At 46.4% G+C, this 10,611-nt stretch overlaps 1 pseudogene; it reads right to left on the minus strand.

The window, feature by feature from the left end:
- Window positions 1–293: 293 nt before the first annotated feature.
- LOC143273226 (peptidyl-prolyl cis-trans isomerase-like 4 pseudogene) lies at window positions 294–1,799 on the minus strand (annotated as a pseudogene).
- Between the last annotated feature and the right edge of the window lie 8,812 nt (window positions 1,800–10,611).

Genomic DNA, 10,611 nt, shown 5'->3' on the forward strand with positions numbered 1-10,611 from the left:
TGATGCTGGTCTTTTCTTAATTACAGCCGATTCTTCAGTCCCAACTGACCAGTATCAGTTGCCCCAGCAAAGCAAAGTGGTTCTTCACTTTGCTGGTTCTGATATTTTGTTAATTACAGTTGATTCCTCAGCCTCAGAAGACCATATACTTTTAATTCAAAATACTGAATGGCCCCAATATCGTCTTTAGGGACTCAAAACTTCTGAAACTTCACAAGCCAGGCCTCCATCATTTGCCTTCAACCTCCTCATCTTCCACAGCCCCACAAAGCAGCTCACTGACTTCAGAGAACTCAATGGCCTTTCCAGTCCAAAGTCAAAATGCCACCAAAATCCTTCCAAAAATACATGGTCAGATCTATTGTAGCAACACCCCACTCCTGGTACCGATTTATGTCCATTTCTTCTGCTTCCTCAGCCAATCTTCCTTTGACGTCACCAACTTCCTCATTTTATTGAACAACTATCTAATTGTTTCCTTGTGGGTTCTGGCAATTGATCATGAATTAATATATCAGGAGGGCCATGGTTGCCTGAAGTCACTGTATGAGTTACCCTGATATGGTAAAAAATCCCTGTCATCAAAACTCTCATTAATTTTTTAAACTATGTCCATGTCTTCTGTCACCTTGCCAAACACTGAATGAACACCGTCAAGGTCATCTGCATATTCTTCTGTTGTAATAAGAACATGAGATCCACGTAGATGTGAACAGTGCCCTTCTTGTGCTTAACCCTTATACGTTTCTCTTTTGGTCTCAGAATAGCTTGCTTGATCACCATACAGTTGTCCAAATTTAGACTCTCCTCCATGGCCGTCCTGTAGGATCTCCTGTTTGTATGGTAAAATCCTTCTGTGCATTGTAAATAAGGCAATGACTGTAATATTTTACCTGTTTGAATAAGAACGGCCCCATAGGCTCGTATAGTTGAATGTTTTGTCATCAGGGAGTGGCACTGCTTAGAAGTTTTAGGGGGTGTGGCCTCTTTGGGGTAGCTGTGGCCTTTTCGGGAGAAGTGTGTCACTGGGGGAGGGCTTTGAGGTTTCAAATACTGAAGCCAGGTCCAGAGGCTCTCTCTTCCTGCTGCCTGTGGATCCATACGCAGAACTTTCACCCACCTCTCCAGCACCCTGTCTGCCTGCACGCTGCATGCTCCCTGCCATGGACTCACCCTCCGAAACTGTAACTCAGCCCCAGTTAAATGTTCTCCTTTATAAGAGTTGCTGTGGTCATGGTGTCTCTTCACAGCAATAGAACATTGACTGAGACACACAACTTCAGGAAATTCAAGCCAGCATGTGGCCATTCCTTGGTGTACAAGTTGGTAGCCCAGAGTGTCCTCTGCAGAATTGCCAAGGCATCAGTAGTTCCTCAAGAATCAGCATCTTCTTCTGGCTTTTGAAGACACCTACTCTTGTATACATACACACATGTGTACATATACACATGTGCACATACACACGCAGGTTCACACCCACACTTGTGCACATACACACATGTGCACATACACACAGACACATGAAAATAAATGAATAAATTTCAAAAGAAATAAAACCTTGTCTCAAAAAGAATTTTTTTACGGCTGAAAAAAAAAGTTGCCCCTGCACAGCAAGAAGCCCTGACTGGGTGCTGGGCAGAGGGTGGCACTGGAGCCCATCTGTGGGCATAACTCCGGGCTCTCTGTAGGTCCCCATGCTGGGGGGTCCCAGCAGCAGAAAGCAGACAACTCAGCAGCCCCGGCAGGTGACTGTGAACTTGGAAGAGGACTTGGGCCACATAGGCTGCTTTTGGCGACATTCCGCGTGGGTTAGAGGACTCCAGGCAGGAGGAGGAAAAGGGTAGGAACAGACGCCGGGGCCGTTTACCGAGCCCCTGTAAGGTTAGAGAGCAGAGCGGCGGTCTCCGGGGCGGACACGGGGAGGGCAGAGCGGCGGTCTCCCGGGGCTGCCGGACACCAAAGTCACTGTTTCTTGTTTGTTTCTGTTGTTTTGTGAAGATGGTCTCATCTAGCCCAGGCTGGCCTGAAACCTATGTAGCCAAGGATGACGTTCTACTCCTTCTGATCCTTTTGTCCCCATTTCCCAAGTGCTGGGATTACAGGTGTCTTCACACACCCACTCTGAGGAGCTGGGCGTGGAACCAGGGTTCACGCACCCTGAGCAAGCACTGTACCCAGTGGGTCGCACACCTCCAGCTCGTGAGTCCTTTTTTGTTCTTGCTTGTTTGTTGAGTCAAAGTCTCATGTAGCCCACACTTGCCTTGAACTCCTGCCGTCTCTAGCCTCTGCCGTCCACACGCCGCGATTACAGATGTGAGTCATCCCTCTTTGTTTTCAGAGTAGGCTCTCGGGGCCAGTGAGGTTGGGAAGTGGGTAAAGGAGCTTTTTGCCACGGCTGGTGACTCAGGTTTAATCTCTGGGAACTACATGATACACGAGAAGCAGCTTCATCAAGCTGTCCTCTGGCTTCCACATGTATGCTGTGGCAGGTGTGCATGTGTGCATGTGTGAGCTTATGCTGTTTGGACAGATCTATTCCTGGCAGTATCCTCTGCCCACCATCTTCCCCAGGCTCTTGCTGTGACCAAGTACCTGTAGAGAGACAACTCAAGGGGCTGGAGAGACAGCTCAGCAGTTAAGAGGATCGCTGCTCTAGGGGACCTGGGTTCAGTTCCCAGCACCCAAGTCAGGTGGCTTCTAACTGGCAACTCCAGCCCCAGAGGATCAGAGGCTCTCTTCTGGCCTCTCGGAGTACTTATACACAAATGGCATACACTCACACAGACATGCATGCACACATACACCTAAATAAAAAAAAAATAAAAAGAAATAACTTGCCGGTGGTGTACTCCTTTAATCCCAGCACTCAGGAGGCAGAGGCAGGCAGATCTCTGTGAGTTCGAGGCCAGCCTGGTCTACAAAGTGAGTTCCAGGGAAGGTGCAAAGCTACACAGAGAAACCCTGTCTTGAAAAACAAAACAAAACAAAACAAAAAAAGAAATAACTTAAGAGAAGAAATGTTTACTGTGGTTGATATATGTGCACCCCAATAAACTCATCTGGGGGTCAGAGAACAGAACAGCCACTATATTAAACATAGGTTTAGGCAGTGGTAGCACACACCTTTAATCCTAGAATTCAGGAGGCAGAGATCTGTCTGGATCTCTGTGAGTTCAAAGCCACACTGGAAACAGCCAGGCATGGTGACACACGCCTTTAATCCCAGGAAATGATGGCAGGAAGCAGAAAGGTATATAAGGCATGAGGATCAGAAACTACAGCCTTATTAAACTTTTAGGCTTTTAGCAGCAGTTCAGCTGAGATCCATTCGGATGAGGACTCAGAGGCTTTCAGTTTGAGGAAACAAGATCAGCTGAGGAATTGGCAAAGTGAGGTTGGCTGTGGCATGTTCTGTTTCTCTGATCTTTCAGCATTCACCCCAATAACTGGCACTGAGTTTTTTTTATTTTTTATTTTTTTTATTTTTTTTTATTTTATTTTATTTTTTTTTTGGTTTTTCGAGACAGGGTTTCTCTGTGTAGCTTTGTGCCTTTCCTGGAGCTCACTTGGTAGCCCAGGCTGGCCTCGAACTCACAGAGATCCGCCTGGCTCTGCCTCCCGAGTGCTGGGATTAAAGGCGTGCGCCACCAACGCCCGGCTGAGTTTTTTTTAAATTTTTTTTATTAATAAGACCTTTTAAGATTTGTGTTACAGTTTACTGTGGCTTACAGTCCAAGGGGCACATGAGGGAAATGAGAGCAGCTGATTACATTGTATCCCAGTCAGGGATGGAAAAATGACCAGGAAGGGACCTAGCTCTACACTCCCAAGGCCTGCCTCCCAGCGACATACCTCCTCCAGTGAAGCCCCTCAGCCTCCCCAAATAGCATCACATCTGGAACCCAAGTGTTCAAACATGTGTGCTAAGCCACAGTATCCTCCACTCTGCCCTTAACGGCCGGGCCGTCGTTCCCATGGGCTTCCTCTCTCCAGCCTGTGCAGGCTTATTGTCACCCTCAGCAGCAGAGTGGGATCCTTGTAACAGAGGCCACATGCCAGCAAAGCACAAATATTAACCTGGCCCTTTGCAGAAAACCTGAACCAACCAGTTAAGCCACCAGGAAGCAAGTGTAGTAGCGCAGGTCTGTTAGCCCCACTTAGGCGGTTAAGGCAAGAGAGTGGTAAGTTCGAGGCCAGCCTGGCCAAAGCGAATCTCCACAACTTCAGAATGGCTGTTCTAACTGTACAGAACTTCATAAAGATGGATAAAACTTATGTATGGCAAATTCCATGGTGTGATTTTTTTTTTAAAATGCTTATTCTTTTTTGTTTTGTTTTGTTTTTCAAGACAGGGTTTCTCTAACAGTCCTGGCTGTCCTGGAACTTGCTTTGTAGAACAGGCTGGCCTCGAACTCACTGAGATCTGCTTGCTTCTGCCTCCTGAGTGCTGGGTTTAAAGGCATGTGCCACCACAGCCCGGCTTATAATGAAGTTTTAATAAAAATAAAAATTAAAAAAGAGATAAAAATAACAAAGTCTATCCTGACTCATCGTATTCACTCACTGCTGTAAGCCAGGGCTCAGATATGTCTAAGCAGGACCTTAAAAGACCTGGGTTTGTGTGTTGTCATGAGTTTTGCCCATGTCTCACAGTCTGCTTCAGAAGGACCCTTGCAGCACTTGGTGGAGCACAAACACAATCCTCCTATTTCATTGGGGGGGGGGGGCAGGAAGGCACCTGTTTTCCAATTCAAATCATCAGTGCCTTGGTATTCACCCCACATTTCCCAGAATCCTCCACATTCCAAGATCAGAAGAGAGGTGGCATGTTCAGAGAGAGAATAAACGTTTATCCTCCTCATTGCTGAGGCCCATGTGACTCATTCTGGCCAATGGGCTGCCACCTGCATGCAGAGACAGTTAAGGGATGGTGTTCCACTCTAGGGATCTTCCCCTCTAGTGCTGGCTTTGGAAACTGTCAAAGGTGCTGGTGGCCCAAGACAGGGATCAGACTTTAAAGCACTTCCTGTGCAAGCGCAGGATCCGAGTTCAGTCCCTGGAGCTTTTATGAAAAGCCAGGCTGAGTGGTGCATACGTGGTAATCCCAGCGCTGGGGTGGGTGGAGGGGGGCTGAGTGGTGCATACGTGGTAATCCCAGCGCTGGGGTGGGTGGAGGGGGCTGAGGCAGGTGGGTCATACGTGGTAATCCCAGCGCTGGGATGGGTGGAGGGGGCTGAGGCAGGTGGGTCCCCGGGGCCTTCTGAACACGCCGCTTAGCTGACTTGGCATGTTCTCAGCCAATGAAAGACCCTCAATAAACAAGATGGGGAGGTTGGAGAGACGGCTCAGCAGCCAGGAGCACTGCCTGCCTTTCCAGAGGGCATGAGTTTGATTCCCAGTGCCCACATGGTTGTGACTATCTCCAGTCCCAGAGGATCTGATGTCGTCTTCTGACCTATGAGGACACCAAACACACATGTGCATGCACACTCACAGACACCCATAATAAAATTAAGTCTAAAAAAGAAAAACACACATGTGCAATACACTCACAGACACACATACAATAATAAAATTAAGTCTAAAAAAGAAAAAGGAAAAAACTAGATGGCTGGGATCTAAGGAAATAAACATGGAAAATAATGAAAGAATGTCTCTGTAAGTCTTTTAACAGTGACGATTCAGTTAGGAGGGATGTGCTTTAAACCCTTTCCTCTTCCTACTGTCTGGAATATGGATTTGATGGTTATAGCAGCTATCTTGTGGTTATGTGGCAAACTTGAAGACGGAAATCAAACCAGCCAGTGGGTCTTCTCCAATGTTTTCCCCTCCGTTTCTTGGGAGTTTGTGAATGGTAGAAGTCAGTGGACTGCCAGCAACAGTTCCAACCTAAAAGTATTTCGGAAGCCATCGCTGTCCTTCTGGTAGGACCTTTTTGGGTCCATGATAGCTTTCATCTTCAACGCTTTGGGATCATTTTTAAGCTTGCCTGGCAATTCTGAAGCTTCATGCCAGAGCGACCATTGTTGGCTGTTTGAAGTCCCTCTTTCCTGACTTCAGGAGATTTGACCGAAGGAAGAATTCAGAGAGCATGCCTGAAAAGGCAGCAAATGGAGCTTGAAGAATTAAAAAATAAATAAATAAAAGGGAGGCAACTTAGCAGTTCAAACCCACAAAGCAAGCTTCTCCTTGATTTGCTGAAGGTGTTTTGAAACCTTGACACCATCGTATAATTTATATACAAATTAAATAAACAGGCTGTAGTGGACTTTCGCATCACAGGAATAAGCAGGCAGATGTAGGCATGATTGACAATTTAGGGATTTTGTTTGGCAGTGAAGCTGGCTGGCAGGATGAAAAACAAAACAGAACAAAGGATGTACAGACTCCCCGAGAATTAGAAAGCACCAAGCGTGACTGCGTCCGTCACCTTGTCTCAGTGAATGCGTTCATCAGCACGAGAGGAATGTCACTCCCACTCAGTGTCCACTCTACAGAGCAGAAGTGAATGCCAACGGAGACTTACCCACACAAGGAGGAAGGGCCCATCACTAAGGTGGGCCCTCCTGCTCTTCCATCCCCTTTGACCTGTTCTGTCCCCTGTACCACTCTACAGGATGTGAGCTCCAGAAGCTGGATGCTCAGTTGCCTCTTCTAGGATAATAGAGGCCATCTTCGGATACTCGGTAGTGCTCTCAGCTCTGTTTGGATTAATTCAGCAGGATCATCCCAGGGGAAATAATGTACCAAACTGCTTCTCAGACATCCTCACATCTGCCTCCTTATTCCTGCGATGCCAAACTCCTCTACAGCCTGTTTGTTTAATTGCCCTGATTACAGCCTCGAGAAATTGCATCAGCATCAGCCAGCAGTGAAATGGCTTGGCTGGAGAGCGGCCCCCTATGTTATTTAGGGTCTCAATCAGCGATTCCCCATCCTCCATCTTCCCCTTGCTGATGTGACGTAAACAACGGAGTCTTTCTCTAGTGGAGAGAGACCCTTGTCTCCTTCTCCCTGAGGGTAAATCCAATGGGGCAGGTCAGGGGGCCACCTCTAGGAAGGCAGCCACCTTAAGATGATGCACCCACACCCAACAGATCCCTCAGCCTGTGGCTTGGTCCCTAGCAACTACCATGAGGTCCCGCTGGGTCTGCTTACCTTTCCTCAGAACAGCATAATTATTTAGTTTTCTCTCTCTGTCTTTTTCTTTCTGTTGTTGGCCAGAGCCTAAGTACGTTTTAAGTCCTCCAACTAACTTTTTTCTAAAGTGTTCTCTCTTCCATGTGGCTGCCTGTCACTAGGTGGCTGACCTCTGACCTCCAGTCTCATCTCCAGCTGCATGACTTGCGTTTCTTCTCTGTTCTTCTCCTCCCTTCCAGGCAACCAGGAGATGGCAGCTCTCCTTTCCTTAGAAACTCCAATACAGTGTCCCTAAGATTATGTTTGAGTCTGTTGTCTTTACGTTTCTGGTTATGTCTGTTATTAAATTATTTTATTAATGAGACTAAGCAGGGGCCCTGATCTTTCCAGTACCATATTATAACTCTTCGGGGACTCTGGAAGATTTTCAGTGAATTTCTTCCTTGCCTTTAATTATTTAATTAGCAGAGGAAAAACAACACTAACATCCTGCGTCCCTGATGACATCAGTGCCACCATGCCTGGCTCTTTCTTGTGTTTCTGAACAAGTAAACCCTAAGATGTTTTTGCTCATTTTCGGGATGCAGTTATTTTGCCTGTTTTTCTTCCTTCCTAAGAGAGTGTTGATACTTGCTGGATGAATGGCTGGCTAGGTGGATGGCTCGCGCACACACACACACACACACACACAGAGATGGCTCAGCAGGTAAGAGAGCACACTGCTCCAACAGAGGACTGGACTTTGGGTCCCAGAACTCGTATCATGTGTTGTTTTTAAACAAAATCCCAATCATTCCATTTTACTGATAAAGACTCAGGAGCCAGATGCTGATGTGAAAACCTGCTAGCTCAGAGAGGCAGAGAAAGCACCTGGCTGACCTTCCTCCTCTGCTGACGTCCCAGAAAGAGACCTTTCTCCTACACCGTCCCAAACAATACTCCTCAAACTCAGTGCCCCTCCCTTCTGCCTCCTGTGCATCTCTCTGTCCATCCTCCTGACTCCTTCTTACTCTCTACGGCTCTTCCTGTCAACTGGTCGCTTGTTCCTCCTCTTGACCTATGGTTGACTTTATTTAATGCTGGGTCTGGGTCTGTCATCCAGAGCCCCCGACATCTAAGTAGAATGCACACAGGGAGGGGAAATAGTTCCCCCTGATCATTTCCCTCACTTTGTGTCTTCTTTTCATGATTTATGATTTATATCTTCTTTTCAACCAATGATCTGTACAACTGAAAATGCAAAACCCACCATTCTCTGAAAAAAGTAAAAAACAAACAAAAATCTCTGCCCCTGGGCCAAGCAGGGGATCACTGCTAGACAACACAGCCTGGACAGAACCCATTCTGTCCAATACTGACCAAGGAGACTGTAAACGATTTTTACTAGGTTCTCTTTAAAAGGATTAAAGACAGCTGCTAAAAACATTTCCTTTGTCATCAAGTTGGCCCTAGATATTAGAAAAAAGTTATAAAATGTAAAGGTATAAGTAGGCCCTAGTTGCTGGAAGTAGCTCAAATGTTTTTTGACAACAGAGAACTGACTAGGACTAGATCTTTTGCATAAACTGAAAGCCATCGTCACCTTCTCTGATAATGAGACATAATGTAGTTAGACTTACAGATACCTGAAAAATTTTTGGTGTCTTACCCTCTGTCAGAAGAACATCTCCTGGCTGAAAGTTCTACCAATAAAAAGGTACATACAGTTGGACTATCTCTCAGACTCAAATGAAGATTCCCAGGGAATGGACAGAAATCAGCCCCCCAGGACAGGCCTAACACAAAGTTTTTATAATTGTTCAACTTCTCAGTTCAGCTACCTCTGTCCAGATTAAACAATACCCAAGGTCCCTGGACACAAAAGGGGAAAATGCAGTCCATATTGTCTGACCTGAAGAGAATGGCATCCTGGGGCCCTGCCAGTCACCCTGGAATATGCCTCTCCTGCTTGTGAAGAAACCTGAGTCCTGATTCTCATGAGTCTGATTCTTCAAGAGAAACAGGTATATACTGTCTTGGACCTGGAAGATGTGTTCTTCAGCCTCCAATTGGCAGAGGGGAGTCCATCCATCTTTGCTTTTAAATGGACAGACCCAGAAGGAGGTTACAATGGGCAACATACCTGGACCAGATTGTCCCAAGGACTTAAAAATTCTCCAACCCTATTTGATGAGACACTAAATGCTAACCTCTTGCCCTTCTGTGAGAGGTTTCCTGGGAAAATAGACTATAAAAAGTCACTGATCTGACTGTTATGTGGTTTATTGATATTCTTTTTTTTTTTTTGACATGATACAAAGCACAGTGTTTACTAAAGACACAAAGTGGGAGGTCTGGGGGCGGGGGTGCTCTCCTATGATATTCTAATGACGTACTTCAACCTCCGTGGTAATGAAGAAATGGGCAGCTCAAGCCCACGGGTTGGTGGAGGACACCAGAGGGAACAGCTGGCAGGGCTGTTGGTGACTAACCTTCACCAGGCTACTCATCTGGAGTCCACAAAACTTCCCAAGTTGCTCAGACCAAGGTATGAGATACCTAGGCTGGATGCTTAGCATGGGATGTCTCAGCCAGATGACAGGTTTGTTGTGCTCAGTTAAATCCAAAACAGAGAGCCTTTGTGCAGGAAGTGTCCAAAGAGAGGCCAGCACCGGCAAACTCTGGGAAGACTGACTTCATGAGATCTGGCCTGCCCCAGGAGGATAAAAGTACTCGTTAATTTTAAAGATGCCTTTTCCAGGTGGGTAGAGGCATTCCCCACCTGGACTGAAACTACCCAAATAGTAGACAAAAAGCTCCCCTAGGAACTCTTCTGATTTAGCCTCCCCCTAGCGATGGGGTCTGGTAATGGCCTGGCTTTCATACCTAAAATCTCTCAATAGCTAATGCTTTAGACATGGATTGAAAACTTCATTGTGCATATAGACCTCAGAGTTCCTGGCAGGTAAAAAGAATGAACAGGACATTAAAAGAAACTCTAACAAGGGCTGGAGAGATGGCTCAGAGGTTAAGAGCACTGGCTGCTCTTCCAGAGGTCCTGAGTTCAATTCCCAGCATCCACATTGTGGCTCACAACCATCTGTAGTGAGATCTGGTGCCCTCTTCTGGCCTGCAGGGATGTGTGCAAACAGAACATTGTATGCATAATAAATAAATCAATTTTTTTAAAAAAAAGAAAAGAAAGAAACTCTAACAAAACTCTAACATCATTAGAGCCCAGTGATGGGTGGATAGGCCTCCTTCCTTTACTTTGCTTGGGCCTGCTGCACCCCTTATAGGCAGGGATTTGCTCCTTTATGAGATTATCCCTGGAAAACCTCCCCCACGGCTTCCCAGGCTCAGAGACCAGCAGTTGGTAGAACTCGCTAACCATTCCTTTCTCAAGTTAATACAGGCACCCCAGTCTTCTGTAAAGGCTGTTCACTGGACTGAGAGACCCACCAGTTTCCCCTTGTTCCAGTCCAGTGACAC

Source organism: Peromyscus maniculatus, chromosome 5 (genome assembly GCF_049852395.1).
Source record: "Peromyscus maniculatus bairdii isolate BWxNUB_F1_BW_parent chromosome 5, HU_Pman_BW_mat_3.1, whole genome shotgun sequence".
Classification (NCBI taxonomy): domain Eukaryota; kingdom Metazoa; phylum Chordata; class Mammalia; order Rodentia; family Cricetidae; genus Peromyscus; species Peromyscus maniculatus.